At 39.7% G+C, this 16,232-nt stretch overlaps 1 long non-coding RNA gene across 3 annotated transcripts in view; it reads left to right on the forward strand.

Annotated features, from left to right (window-relative positions):
* Positions 1–16,022, forward strand: part of LOC115893273 — a 41,254-nt gene extending 25,232 nt beyond the window's left edge. The window contains exons 5-7 of one of the 3 annotated variants that reach the window (XR_004053260.1): positions 9,871–9,959; positions 14,538–14,794; positions 15,789–16,022. This is a non-coding gene — a long non-coding RNA (uncharacterized LOC115893273). The remainder of the gene's footprint in view (positions 1–9,870; positions 9,960–14,537; positions 14,795–15,788) is intronic. The other 2 variants (XR_004053261.1, XR_004053262.1) reach the window with 2 other exon arrangements.
* The last annotated feature ends 210 nt before the right edge of the window (positions 16,023–16,232 follow it).

The raw sequence follows: 16,232 nt of genomic DNA on the forward strand, positions 1-16,232 counted from the left end.
CCTTCTAATTACTCATGTCAGAAACGTAGGAGTCATTCTAACATCTTCTTCAGCCTCTTTATCTACCCATCACTAAGTTCTGTCATGAATATTTATGACATGTTTACTTCTTTTCACTACTATGACGGTCCTAGTCCAAGTTACTAGCACGTCTCTCCTAGACTTTTACAATTGCCTCTTAACTGATCTCTTTCAGCAACTCACTGGCCCATTCCCCAAACTGCAGTCATAGACACCTTTGCAAAAAAAAGCCAGATCATATTCTACACAACCTGCCTAAAATCTCAGAGTTTCCTATGGATAAGAGTGACAGTCATTAGCAAGGCCTGTAAAAGCCTGCAGGGATTGGCCTTGTTCCTTCTCTGGTTTTATCTAGTGGTACTCCTCCCCTGGTAAAAAAAAAAAAAAAAAAAAAAGCCTCCTAGTCAGGCTGGCTTTCTTTCTGATCCTCTTTTTGTCTGAAGCTCTTTCCCCCTAAAAACCCCTACAGGCAGAACAGCTCTCTTCTACAGCTGGTCCCCATGCCTAACTGCGCTGTTCATTGGCCCTGGTTATTGCTTACTCAATCCTTAGGTTTCTGTTCAGTGTCACTTCTTCAGGGAAGCCTAGTGAGGTCATTCTTCTTTTGAATTTATACATATAGAAACATGCTTCATTTCTTTATAGCATTATCTCACTTATTAATTAGGCCCTCTTTTTATGTCTATTTGATTAATATCTGCCTCTCCCACCACACTATAAGTAATATGAAAGCAAGGAATACGTGTATTATTTCTCACTACTGTATTCTCAGGACTTGAGTAATTGCTGATTTTCCCTTTTAGAGTTGGTTTAAGAAAAAAAATATCTTGGATGGAGTCTTCTTTAAATTCAGAAAAATTTGAATATACTATCATGCAGACTTTCTTTTAATGATTCAAGGTCATTGTTATTTTTAAAATACTGTAATACAGCCAATTTCTTAGTCTTTTGAGTGTATAGGGATATCCACTACTATGTTAAATAACCTCAGACCAATTGTCCAGGAATAATATGAGATAACTCTAAAGTTTTCAAAGGAGAATTTTAGTTCTTTAATGCTCAGCAGAAGACAACTGACTGGTTCAATTACTACCTTCAAAACTAGGAAGTATTTAATAACAAAAAATATATATATATATAGTAAAATATATATCTATAATATATAGCAAAATATTTTGGCATACAAAGTAAGATTGGAGAATAAAGAACATTCAAAAAACCAACAATTATTATTGTTATTGTTACCATTATGGAGTACTTATCACCTATCAGTAGTAAGCAAGAGCTTTAAATGCATTACCCCATTTAATCCTCACTGCAACCCCCTGAGGTAGCTAACTGGTAGTATAATATTTCCATTTTACCAGTGAGGAAATTCAGGCAGGTTAAGAAAGTGGTTAAGAAGCCATAGGCCCAAGTGATTGAGTTGGCATTCTTCCCCCAGGCACTCTGGCTCCAGAACCTGCTGGCTTAATCCCTTTCATGAAAATGCAGGAATTGCTTTTTCAAGAATTGAAATTTCAAGAATTGCTTCACCAAAAGTAGATAGTTTCACCAAAAAAAAAAAAAAAAAAAAAAAATACTTTTAAATTTGAAAGAACCTTCACATCTGGACACAAGAAAAAACAATTTAGAAGAATTGAACATTGGAGTAAACTACTTTTAAAAATAAGTTATATGTCTGTTTTAATTAACTATGAAAAATAGAATGGACCAGGCATAGAGGCCAGAAGAGTCACACAATCATATCTTTAAAGATGAGGCAGGGACCCAATGATCTTTTGACATCACCTCCAGGTCTCCAACCCTGAGACTGAGTTATCCTTTGTTTCTAACCTTTTCCCTAGGTGTGGGTGAAAGTTTGCCTAATGTAGTCAACTTTGTTTTATCCCAGGGTAGTTTATCCAGGACAAATCTGGCTTTACTGAGTTTGGTAGTCACTTTGCTTAATGACTTGCGTAACACTTGCTTTCTTCCCCGCGATTACCAGCCATACTGCTTGTTGACATTCTGTCTCAGGAAACACTTTAAAATCAAAGTGGCCGGGCGCGATCAAGCCTGTACCCGACTTGGGAGGCCGACGGGGGATCATGAGGCAGGAGATCGAGACATCCTGGCTATACGCTTTGTTGAAACCCCGTCCTACTTACAAAAAATAGCCGGCACGAGGCGGGCGCTGTGTCCCAGCATCGGGAGGCTTGAGACAGGGAAACCGGGAGGCGGAGCTGCTGAGTGAAAATCCAAGAAGCAAAAAAAATTAAAAAAAAAAAAAAAAAAAAAAATAAAATCCAAAAGTTAATGTCTTAGTCCTTGTGTGCTGCTATAACAGAATACCCGAGACTGGGTAATTTATAATAAGCAGAAATTAAATGACTCACAGTTCTGGAAGATGGGAAATCGGAGTTTAAGGGACCAGCATCTGGCCAGGACCTTTTATTATATCATCCCATGGTGGAAGGGTAAAAGGAGGGTAAGAAAGAGACAGAAGGAGGCCAAATTTGTCCTTTTATGAGAAACCCATTCCTCTGATAATAAACCCACTCCTGTGATAATGGCATTAACACACTCATGAGGATAGAGCCCTCATGGCCTTATCACCTCTCATTAGGCCTCACCACCCAACACTGTTGTATTGGGGATCAAGTTTTCAACTCGTGAACTTTAGGGGCACATTCAAATCATAGCACTTACCACCTCCCCCTTTTTTTTTTTTTTTTTTTTTTTTGAGACAGAGTTTTGCTCTTGTTGCCCAGGCTGGAGTGCAATGGCACGATCTCAGCTCACCACAACCTCCGCCTCCCAGGTTCAAGCTACTCTCCTGCCTCAGCCTCCTGAGTAGCTGGGATTACAGGCATGTGCCACCATGCCCGGCTAATTTTGTATGTTCAGTAGAGATGGGGTTTCTCTATGTTGGTCAGGCTGGTCTTGAACTCCTGACCTCAGGTGATCCACCCACCTTGGACTCCCAAAGTGCTAAGATTACAGACATGAGCCACTGCGCCGGCCAACCACCTCCGCTCTTAATACCATTCCATCCCTTCCTGACCCAGGTATAAGATCATAAATGATACTAAGGAGAAAGATACAAGAAAAAAAATTAAAGAAGTTAACATGATTGTCATGAGGATTTTGATGAACTAAAAAAATATGAAAAAGATGAAAGAAGACACTATGGCTCAATAAATCAGAAAGGCAAGAGCCTATAAGAATAGTGTTAGTAAGACTAAATTATTGTTTAGAATTACCATGAGGCTTACTTAAAATATGATAAAGATGCTTTAAAGAAATGGGTTATATTTTTAAACACAACAATAATCCAACTTTGGCCAAGCACAGTAGCTCACACCTGTAATCCCAGCACTTTGGGAGGGCGAGGCAGGTGGATCACTTGAGCTCAGGAGTTCAAAACCAGCCTGGGCAACACGGTGAAACCCCATCTCTGCAAAAAGTCCAAAAATTAGTTGGGCATGCTGGCTTGTGCCTGTAGTCCTGGCTACTTGGGAGGCCGAAGCAGGAGGGTCACTTGAGCCTGGGAAGCAGAGGTTGCAGTGAGCAGGGATCACGCCACTGCACTCCAGCCTGGGCAACAGAAGGAGACCCTGTCTCAAAAAAAGAAAAAAGAATCCAACTTTATGGGCTAATGGTGTGTGTGTGTGTGTGTTGGTAATAGTGTGTGTAGAGGAAAGTATGCTAGAATTGGGGTCCCTCCATTTCTTCCCTGGACTTGCCAAGGAGCTACTGCTGACTCCGGCCCTGCTCCAGGGAGGCCTTTACTCTCTAATCTCCATGCAGGGGACATTGTCCTCACCATGTAGTGGGATGCAGGCCTTAGATGACTCATACTTGCTTTTGGAGAATACTTGTTCAAAGGCCTTAAAACGTTAAAATCTGCATGCTCAACCTCACCAAATGCCATCATGTCTCCCTGTCTTATCTTTAAAAAACTTCCCCTGTTCCTCCCTCCACTGGATTATTAGAAGAAGATGGGGAATAGAGGAGGAATTGTATATCTATGTAGACTCTAGACAAGTTATCTGCAGGAATGCCTTTGGCTTAGATAACTATAAAAAAACTCCTACAGTAAGGAGTTTAATCTGTTTTGTGGAATTTGAGACCAAAATGTCAGAAACACTTCCATACATCAGCCTACCCATGGCCTTCTGTAATGTTTTCATAAAAGAGAGCACTTGATACATATAACCAGTTAGCAATTTTGATAGGACAATGCCAGTGGCCCAAAATGACCAGTGATTCTCCCATATGTTAAGATGCATGTGAATATGATTGACATTATCATTCTCAAAATACACTAAACCCCCAGTTTTATAAGGCTTAATCACCTTTGGAATGATTAGTTCAATGTCTGTTTTATCCCCAAGTTCACTGCAGGCTTTATCCATTCAACAAGATGAATAGTGTCCTGAGAACAACAGCATGCAATACCCTGCTCCTCCCACTTTACACCTGTAATCCTTTCTCAGACTATAATCTTGTTTGAGGTCAAGGGGGTTTTGACTCTCTTTTCACTATTGCATTTCCAGTATTTCACAGAATCCTTGTCACAAAGTAAATGCTCGATAAATAGGTGGATAAATAAAATAATACATTAATGACTTAGGAAGGAGTGTTGTCTTATCTTTCTCAGGATCCTAAGAACATCAGTTAAGCCTTTTGCTCCCAAATCTGTCTGTACTTCAGGATCACCTAGGGAGCTTTTTAAAAAACAGAACTTAGAGCCAGGCATAGTGGCTCACACCTGTAGTCCCAGCTACTTGGGAGGCTGAGGCAGGAGGATAGCTTGAGCAGAGGGAGTTTGAGGCTGTAGTGCACCATGATTTCACCTGTAAATATCCAATGCACTCCAGCCCAGGCAACATAATGAGACCTGATCTCTAAAAATAGTTCAAAAACTAAAACAAAACCCAGGTTTAGTCCTCACCTTCAAACACTGCAAGTAGTAGTTTACAAAGCTCTTTCAAGTAGTGTGATGTGCTGCTAAATTTGAGGGGCAACAATTTAATCTATCTGGCCTCAGTTTTCTCATCTGGAAAACAGTTGACCTACCCTCTCACAGAATGTCATTAAAATCAAATGCAATAAAATGCAAAGTATTCTGGCAAAGAAGAGACCGTGTATGACTGTGCAAGGTAGGACAAGAATGGACAGCGACCAAATAAATAGCCTGCCAGAGAGAAAAAACACACAATTTCACAACCCAAGTGCTTCTCTGTGGCACATACATAACTCAACAAATTCTAAGATTTGAATAGGATCTGAATGTTTTCCGAACAAATCAGCTCCTCACCTCTTTGTCTATGAATCTCCCATATGTATATTCTGTTTAACTTGGAAACAAAGCACCTATTTTTTTTAAGAAAGAAAAAGTATGGGGAAGTTATTGGAAAGACTGGCTTGTTTTGAGAAAGACCATTCATTCATTCATTTTATTTCTTTGCTGCTCAACATTCATAACTAGTCATTTCAACCTCATGCTTAATCTCCAAACTTGCATCAACATAAGTGCTGGAGACACTATCCGTGCTCTTACTGGATTCCCTGGATCCGCTTTATTGTTTCTGTGTGCTTATCTCCGAATCTCCCAGCTTCCACACACTCAACTCTTAACCTAATTCACCAGACCCCTTCTTCAGAGATCTACCCTTGGGCTACAGGACATCATTAGACAGGATGCACTAAGGGCCAGAAGTGGGGTGGGGTGGAGTTGATGTCCCACCCCTCACCCCAGGGCAGCAAGTAGTCAACCCCAGAATTATAGAGGAGTAGGAACACCCAGATTATTTGCCTTGATGCAGAATAAACCATACAGTGTCAGTTACACTCCAGAACTCCCGTGAAATTAGACTGAGAATGAAACTTCACCTGCAATTGGACCCTTGCTTGGCTTCTTCCTCCTCCTATTCTACTTCCCCAACTCCCTTACTGGTTTCTCACTTAAGAACTTCCTTAACAGTTATTTGCCCACAAATCTTCATCTCAAGATCTTCCCCATAACTTCTTCATCCTGCTCAACCCCAGATATTATAATTTTTTAAAACTTCATTTACAGTTGTATGATTAGTGAGATGGAGTGTGTACCTATGTGTCCATAATAGTTAAGTCAGTTGATTTCTTCTTTTGTGATCACACATCCTTGGCTCATCTTGTTAATTCAGATTAGGTATTTTTATGTGTAATTTACATACAGGAAAGTAAACCTATTTTAATTATATAGCTCAACACATTTTTACACATGTACACACCCATGTAACCAACACCCAGATCAAGATATAGAACATTTCCAGCACACTAAGGCTCCCCAATCTTCTTCCCGGTTAGCAGTAACCACCCCCAAGTAATTACTATTCTAATTTCTATTGGTATAGATAAATTTAGCCTGTTTTATAGGCTTATAAATGAAAACATCTTGTACATACTCTTTTGTGTCAAGCTTCTCTCATTCAACATTATGTTTGGGAAATTCATCCAGGTTGCATGTATAGTTCATTCTTTTTCATTTCTGTGTGGTTTTCCACTGTATGAGTACACCACAATTTATTTACCCATTTTACTGTTGATGGAAATGTGGGTTTTTTGCAAGATAGAGCTTTTATAAAGAAGGCAGCTATGAACATTCTTTACAAGTCTTTAGGCAGATGTAAGTAGTCATTTCTGGATGTGTACTTAAAACTGATGTTGCTGGGTCATAGGTTATAGATTGTTTGGTTTGATTGGTGGTACAGCAAACATAGTAACTCTGTCATATTTGTATAAATTTCTGCCCAATTGACTGCTTGTCTTTTTAATAATAGAAATCTTCTTTTCCCCCAAGTTTCATTGCAGTATAATTTTCACATATAAAATTCACCCTTTATAAATGTAAAGTTTCCAGAAATACCATATGACCCAGCAATCCCATTACTGGGTATATACCCACAGGATTATAAATCATTCTACTATAAAGACACATGCACATGTATGTTTATTGCAGCAGTATTCACAATAGCAAAGACTTCAACCAACCCAAATGCCCATCAATGATAGACTGGATAAAGAAAATGGGGCACATATACACCATGGAATACTATGCAGCCACAAAAAACGATGAGTTCATGTCCTTTGCAGGGACATGGATGAAGCTGGAAACCATCATTCCCAGCAAACTAACCCAGGCACAAAAAGCCAAACACTGCATGTTCTGACTCATAAGTGGGAGTTGGACAATGAGAACACATGGACACAGGGAGAGGAACATCACACACCAGGGCCTGTCAAAGGTTGGGGGAGAAGGGGAGGGATAGCATTGGGAGAAATACCTAAGGTAAATGACTGGTTGATGGGTGCAACAAACCACCATGGCACATGTATACCTATGTAACAAACCTGCATGTTCTGCACATGTATCCTAGAACTTAAAGTATAATGAAAAAAAAAAAATTGACTAGGATTATAGTCATTTAACCACCACCAAATCAAGATAAAGAACATTGCCATCACCCTGGCTGGGAGCGGTCACACCTGTAATCCCAGCGACTCACACCTGTAATTCCAGCCCCTTGGGAGGCTGAGGCAGGAGGACCACTTAAGGTCAGGAGTTCAAGACCAGCCTGCCCAACATGGTGAAACCTCATCTCTACTAAAAATACAAAAAAATTAGCCTGGCACGTTAGCACATGCCTATAGCCCCAGCTACTCAGGAGGCTGAGGAGAATCACTTGAATCCGGGAGGCAAAGGTTGCAGTGAGCCAAGATCACGCCACTGCACTCCAGCCTCAGCAACAGAGCGAGGCTCCATCTCAAAAAAAGTTAAACAAAACAAAACAAAACTTTACCTGTTTATTCTTTAAGATAAACTCTAGAATTATTCCAGAAAGTGTCATAAAAATGACCGTTGCCTTCTCTGAAAACACAGATATGTAATAAATCACAAGTCCTAGCTCTTGAGTTGGATAGGTCAGCCTAGGAATCTCAGTCGCTTACTTGCTGGATAATATTAGACAAGCCGCTATCCTCTCTGATAATCAGTTTCCTCTCCTGTAACATGATTATAATAATGGTGCCTGCGTCATGGGGTTGTTATAAGAAATGGTGAACATAACTAGTATAAACTTGCCATTTGCCCAGCACTATACTAAACACTTTGTAGTGACATATTTAAATCTCACCACAATCCTGTGAAGTAAGTATTTTCCCTGTCCTGGTTTTATAGATGCAGAAACTGGAGCACAGGGAAGTTAAGTAAATTGCCTGAGGCCTGAGTCGGGCTCACGAGCAGTGTGCCAGCTACTACAGGGCTTCTCTGCTTCATAGATAAGGAGGTGACACAGGGGAGCATGGAGCATAGAGCCCAGCATGAAGAATGCGGAAAGGCTAACTTTTATTGTCATCGTTCATCTTCTTTATATTCTCAATAAAGCTGTATAATTGTCTTCATTTAGGTCATGCACATTTCTTGTTAAGGCTGGTCATAAATATTTCATGCCCTTTTGTACTATTGTGCATGGAGTGTCTCTTTTTCCTATTATGTTTTCTCATTGGTTTTTTGGGAATGCAGCAAAAGGTATTGACTTGTTTACATTGAGTAGCTAAAAGAAAACCTTAGCAGCACATTAGTACCATTTAAAATTCCCCGCCAAGCAGCAGTTTTAATTATGTATGTTCTTTTAATATCAAATGAAGTTAGTAGATAGATAATGAGAAAAAAATGGAGGTTAGAAATAACATTTTAGATTTTTTCACCCTTGGTCAAAGAGGAATAAAGAGAGAAAATAGTAGAAAAAATGAATACACTCATCTGGGAATAGTACCCAAAAAGCCATAGCATATTACACCTCCCCGCAGAAAAACTTTTTGCTCAGTTTTCTTTTTTATGTGATATCTTAAAATAATACTTACAGTTTAAATCAACTAAATAAAAATTTTAAGGTCTTCTCACCACTGGAAGAATTGTGAGATAAGCAATTATTTCTTCCTGTTTAGATGTTCATGTTTTATTATTATTGTTAATCTAACCAAGAGAAAATAACTATTTCTTGTGAAAACTTGATCTTTCTTAAATAGCCAAATTTTGTACTTATCGAAGGAAAAAACTGACCATATATTCATAGGTTTTGACCTTTGTATAGTAGATATATTTGAAAGTGAATATGTCAACACTCTTAAGAACATTTTAGTGCCAGCCAAGATATAACTGTGTCAATGTAACATAATGACTGATCTGCTATCAGTCGTGAACTAATGGAAAAAATGCTTCATTCAAAGCTTAAAAGTAGAATACTTGAGGAGCGTTAATCAAAGTACTGTTTTTAAAAGGTTCGGAAGTATAGAACTACAACGGACGGTGCAGCACAGTAGGACCAGTGTCAATGAAACTGTTGCTATACCAGACCAAAAGGCAGGGGTGGAGGAGCAGTGGAAGGCCTTCAGACAAAGCCATGTTATGAAGATCCCAAAGGACAATCAGATCCAAATCCAACATATGAAGCCTAATGTGCACTTAAAGTAGGCCCACTTACAGCACAAGAAAGGATGGTCTTTCCTTAGAGTCACTCCATCCATGGCTCTTGACATTTAATTTTATTAAACAGAAGAAAACTAGTTAATGTATTAATTAAGACTTTGGGTTTGCAAATGACAAACACCTAAGTAAAACTCATTTAAAGAAAGAAAGAAAATGTATATGATCACTACTCAGAAATTCAGGAGTACAGCTGGCTTCATATGTTGCTGGATTCAGAGGCTCAAACAATTTTAAGTGGAGAATACTTATTCCCCATTTTCTTTCTCAGGATGAGCAAGCATGAACAGAACCCTCACACCTTCTCTCACTGTGCTCATTTATTTCTCCTGAAGGTAGGAAGAGTGATCTGGGTCTGCAGGTGTGTTGGGATAGAAGAGACAAGAGGAATCTAAGATCTAGCAGAAACTCACCTCACCAAACTGTAAGCCATGACTGGGCATGGTTCAGCTCTTCCAGTGCCCTTCATTCTCTCTGATTAGTTTGTCTCTCTTGTCATCTGCCTTCCCTGTGCTAAGCAGTCCACAGTGCAGGACAAGGTCCAAAGATTCCAGCCATGCCAGTGGCCTGTTGCGTTAAGGAGAACTAAGTAGAAGCATGAACTAAGATAAACGAAGGAGGAGAGTGTTAGAGAATTCTTTTGGGCTACAATCCAAAGCCATGAGCTCAATCAGCTTCTCAATCATAAAACTATTTATTTTCCAATTACCTAGCCTGCATTTATCTCTAAATTTGTTCTGAATTTAGGTAAAATAAGGTATTATATTTGGACCCCTAAAAATCCCATCAATAGTGTAATCAGAATACTTTTTTACTCTTTCCACCTGTCAAATGTTTTCCTCTCTAAGCTTCATTCCCAAGCAGATTCTCCTTATTTGGGGGTAAAGATGGCAAAAGGAAGTTGTTTACACTGATCTTGAAACTCACAATTTCTGTAAAAAGAGAGTGATGCATAATAACTCTAGCGAATATCGTGGGGAAATTTTTGTATTGGTTCAGCTTGGGTGACATGTCTATCCTTGGACAAGCATGAAGTACACTGATTGGCCATGTATGGATGACTTGGCTACTCTAGTTGCTGGAGAATGAGTCAGCCTCACCTGAGACATAGGAGGTTAGAGTGAGGAAAGGGACCGCACTTAATGTGCAGATTGAGCACACAGTAATTGGCTTAGTCTCAGTAGATTGCTAAGGGAGTTGAAATGCTTTAATTTTGTTTTCTTCATATCAGTGATTATCAACACACTGGAATCATGTGAGAACACACTACCCCAGACCAATTAAATCAGGAGAGCTCTTGGGGATCAGCAGTTTTACGGTCCTAAGGTGTTGCTGATGTACATGCAAGGTTGGCAAACATTATCTTAAGTAGCACCATATTAATTAGTCTGGGGCCACTTAAGGATAACATTGATCATCTTCCATTACTAGCTTTAACCTGTTATTCAAAGAAGGAAGTCTGATGGTAGAGGGAGACTCTGAGAAGATGGAAGTAGCAGTAACATAGCTTTTGAATCTTTCTGTATTTTACATAAAAACATACAGAACAATGAAATAGTAAACCCAAATTCCCATGAACAACATATGCAACCAAACTGGCTATAAGATAACCCCCCAAACCACTAAATAAAAGCAGGTAGGGGCAAACCACAGACAGTGTCCATCAGGTGAATGAAGAGGAAAGTAACTAGATGTCTGAAAGATGTGAGACAAAGTGACCCACAAAAGAGCGAACCTGAGAACAGCAACTCCCTTGCAGGATGGGGCCCACCCAGAGGAGTAACTGCAGGAAGTGGAATCAAATTGAGCAGAGAGGGCCAATAAAAAACCAAGGAAAGAGGTCACACAGAAATGGGGGAGGGAACAGAGCAATGAATTCACAAAATAGTCAACTTAAAAATATGGAATATAAAACACTAAACTTTTAAAAATGATTACCTCTGGCAATAAAATTTCTGAAATATTTCATTTTAACTTTATACACTTCTTGTGATTTAATACTTTTTTCCCAGCAAGCTTGTTTTGCTGTAACATTGGGCATGTGTTTGTAACATCTAACATATGCATGTTATATATGTAACATACATATATTACAAAAGACATATATATACACACACACACACACACACAAAATAGTAAGACACAGTATTCAAAAACATGGTTATGAGCTACCTTATATATGCAGAAGGCAGTGCAGGTTGGACCCATTTGGAGGTCACCAAAATCAAACCCTATATATCTTGTGAACCCAAACCAGCTGTTGAAGAAGAAAAATGAAACTTTCAAGAAAGATTGTATGAAAAATAGAAACTGGCCAGGCGCGGTGGCTCAAGCCTGTAATCCCAGCACTTTGGGAGGCCGAGGCAGGCGGATCACGAGGTCAAGAGATCGAGACCATCCTGGCTAACATGGTGAAACCCCGTCTCTACTAAAAAAATACAAAAAACTAGCCGGGCGAGGTGGCGGGTGCCTGTAGTCCCAGCTACTCGGGAGGCTGACGCAGGAGAACGGCGTAAACCCGGGAGGCGGAGCTTGCAGTGAGCTGAGATCCGGCCACTGCACTCCAGCCTGGGCGACAGAGCGAGACTCCGTCTCAAAAAAAAAAAAAAAGAAAAATAGAAACTGCTGGTGTCTTAACCCTCACAGTATTGTACAGACATTGTGAAGGCAATAAATAGTAATTATGTGAATGAATGAATGAATGAATGAATGAATGAATATAGAATGTCAAAAAAGTTTAAGTCTGTTTTCAAAAAAATCAACCTGAAAAATCAAGTAAGCATCCGGAGAATTAAAAAAAAATACATTAATTATTTTTTAGAATTTAGAATGGGAGAACACTATAGTGTTGAAGTAACTCATTATAATAGAGTTGCCTGAATAAGTAATTCTAAAATTGGGTCATGATCTTTTCACTTCTGATGACAAACATGTAAGACACTCCATGAACATACATAATTTCTCACCATCCTCTATGATTCCACTTTTCTCTCTTCCTGAAAACAACATATCAGAATGCAGATGAGAGAATCTTCAGTCTCTTCTATTTAAAAAAATGAAAGAAAATCTGGAAAAAATTCAGTACAACTATTATCAGTAAATATGTAGTTGTGCCATGGGAATGAACTGGTTTGCCTGGTGACCCAGCAAGTCCTCATTCCGTGTCCTCAGATAAATTACTCTGCATCTCTAAGCCTCATTTTTTTCCATAGGGTTAGTAATTGTACCCACGCTATTGTGGCAATAAAATGAAATAATGAGTGTGGAGTGTATAGGAGAATGCCGACAAAATGTTGTCTAACAACAACAATAGTAATTTACCAGTAAGATAATCCTAGCATGTATGGCATTATCCTAGCATGAAGAAAACAAAAATGCCATTGAAAACCACTAAATTCAATAGCCTTAAGTTTCATTGTTAGTAAAATTATTTAATTCTCTCTATGTTTCCCTCATGTAGTACTCAGGTTAATAGATCACTTATTCATTTTAAAAAATTATGAGTACCTACCATGTGTAAGACACATATGCATTTGTTGGTAATTAGAAACTGTATTGGGCTTTTCCTTTTATTTAGCTGCTATTTGCATATTAAAGTTTCAGGGTACTTCTCAAATGAAGGGTGATTTTAAAACCAAAGTAACACTCTGTTGGGTGGGGCCTGTCCAGATAGCTCATCTTCCACATATGAGCCTTGGAAGATTCTGGCCAGACCTCTGATGAGCTGGGCAGGAGGAGCTATCCTAACCCTTGGGGCAGAGCTGTGTGGGACCACAGATTCACCAGCTGATTGCGGAAAGCCCTTGTTTTTTGAGTTGTCCATGCCCCGTGGACTCGGTAAGCAAGTCACCCTCAGCTTTAGTCCATGGTGTCACCAAAGTACAGCAGCAGCCACCTGGTTCCTGGTGCATGGTTGCAAATAACCTGGTTTCAGTGATTTCTCATGGAGGTGACTAAATCAATTGGTAGGCTTAGTGTTTGTGTAGACAAAGACTTAGAACCTGTTTTGCGTGGTGCAATTTTAGTTTCTGTGATCTTTCGAGTCATTTTCCTCTACAAGCTGTTGGCCCTGAGAATTATTTACATTTTAATTAGGAGTGCTCAACCCCCTCTATGAGTAGAGTCAAGCAGCTTATTTACTTCCTACTGGCAGGCTTCTGAGGAAACAGCTTAGGCAGGCTTGCTGAGCCGTTGAGCCAAAATAAAGTCACTTGCAGAAGAGCAACACCATGTCCTCACTTCTTAGCTTTGCTTCTCTGCTGGGGCTTCTCATGGGGACCAAAACTGAAATGAGCTACTCTGTGCAGCAATCAAACTACTGCCTGATTTTTTTTTTCTTCCCTTTTCTCTGGATGAAGCAAACTTTTTAATAGGTTTCATTTGCATATATAATTAGCACTCTTTTTTTTTAGCATAGCCAGGGAGTAAGTTTGTTCTCTGTGTGCCTTTTCAGATAAGCTTATCCTTTTAATCATGTAAGCTTTTCCTTGTTTACAAAGAAATATTTTTAAATACTATTCAGCTTCACCCCCTTCTGAAACAGAGTACTTTAAACAGAAAGCAAACTTCCTTTGATGACAGACACATGACTGTCATTATGGGTTAGTCACTGAACTATGCTCTCATACCCACAAGAGCTACAGAGATGGGAGAACTTGTTTGCCCCAGCATTAAATAACTCCACAATGCTGCCTCTTGAGTTCTTGGTTCTGCCTTTGTTTCTCTCCCTTCTCTGTCCAGCTGCCTGTCTCTAACTTTCTCTATTTCTAACTTGCTATTTCTAATCTGCCAGGAGCTAGGAAATCAGATAAGCCTGCTTCCTCGAACTGAGAAATCAGATAAGCCTGTTTCCTAGAACTAAATGTCTGACATAATGTTCTGTGAGAGAAGTGCATGAACTTCCATGCATACTTGGCTATTGTTTAGGATGCTTTTGGTTGCAAATAATTGAAAACGCTGATTCATCATGGCTTAAATAACAAAGAAATTTATTGCCTCCCAGAACAAGAAGACTCCAAGTAGGATACAGTCCAGGAAGGGTACCACAAGGGCTACATTTTACTCCTGGGGAATTCGACCAGCTCTGTCTTCTCCACTGTTGGCTTTGTCTTCCAGCTGGTGGCAATATGGCTGCTGTGGTTCCAGGGCCACATCTAGATGCACCAATGTTCCCAAAAAGGAGAGAGAACATCAACTTCTGTGTCTCTTTTAGGAGAAGGAAACCTTTTCCAGAGGCTTGCCAGCTGACTTTTCCCAAAGGTACCAGAATTGCCCTTTCCTAAGTCAATCACTGACTAAAGGGATAGAATTCTTAAAGTTAACCTTGGCTAACTAGTATCCATCCTGGACCAAATTGAAACTCTCCTGGGAAAAAGAAGAGGAAGAGTGGACATTGGGAAGAAACCAACATATGTGCAAGAAATGAGAATTATTTGTCTACTTATGATTTTATAACTGTGTCTACAATGAGTTAAGACTTGGAACAGAGCAACTTTTAAAAAAGTGAAGTATTATTTTAAAATCAAATCAAATGGTAACCAGAGACATTTAGCGAAAAACTAGCTTTGACATGAACCTATAAATGGAGACAAAGTTTGGTGTTGCTTTCATGTGAATATTACAGCACTTGAATGATTCAACCTAGAGTTCATAGTTCATTACAAGGAAATGTGCAAAGAAAGGGGCTGTTGAGAGGAAAGTGACACAGGTGACTGGGACTTCTTATGAAAGCCAGATACCCTTCAAATGTCTAAAGACAAATATATTAAGTGACAGGAGTGTCCCAAGAACAAATATTTTCTTCTTGGAGCACATTAGAAAGATCTTAAGAGCTAGACCACTCTCTAGGAATAAGCAGCTATGGATATATTAGGCAAATTTGTTTGTACTTTGCTTCTTTCTTATAGCTCTGGAAAAACTTCTCCCTGTATAGAGACCTCAAATTACCATCTCTTCAATTAACATAGGAATATAGATTAAATATTCTTCTGGATCCACTAATAAGCCCTCTCATTTTACAGAGTTTAACTTTGCAGGAAGATATCACTACTCCTTTGATGTGGTCCCTGACTCACCTCCCCAGCTCCAAGCTTGATTTCACATTCCATCTCTATGCTCCCCTAGCACTCAGTGCCTACTTCCAACAACAAACTTACCACACTGGATTGCAATCTTTGATTATTGTTTGTCTTGTCCCCGAAATTCCAAGGATCTTGACAAAGGAACTAGGTTCTATTTATTTTTGTATCCACAGGGTCCTGATACTTAAGGAATACCTTTCAGAAGGATGGATGAATATGAAGAAACTAAGGAGCAAAGGAATCAAAGATTTCTTCCAGTCTACCCGGGAAGTTAGCTGCATAGTTAGAAATAGAACTCTAGGCTGGGCGCGGTGGCTCAAGCCTGTAATCCCAGCACTTTGGGAGGCCGAGACGGGCGGATCACGAGGTCAGGAGATCGAGACCATCCTGGCTAACACGGTGAAACCCCGTCTCTACTAAAAAATACAAAAAAACTAGCCGGGCGAGGTGGCGGGCACCTGTAGTCCCAGCTACTCGGGAGGCTGAGGCAGGAGAATGGCGTAAACCTGGGAGGCGGAGCTTGCAGTGAGCTGAGATCCTGCCACTGTACTCCAGCCTGGGTGACAGAGCGAGACTCAGTCTCAAAAAAAAAAAAAAAAAAAGAAAAAGAAATAGAA

This window comes from Rhinopithecus roxellana, chromosome 14 (genome assembly GCF_007565055.1).
Source record: "Rhinopithecus roxellana isolate Shanxi Qingling chromosome 14, ASM756505v1, whole genome shotgun sequence".
Classification (NCBI taxonomy): domain Eukaryota; kingdom Metazoa; phylum Chordata; class Mammalia; order Primates; family Cercopithecidae; genus Rhinopithecus; species Rhinopithecus roxellana.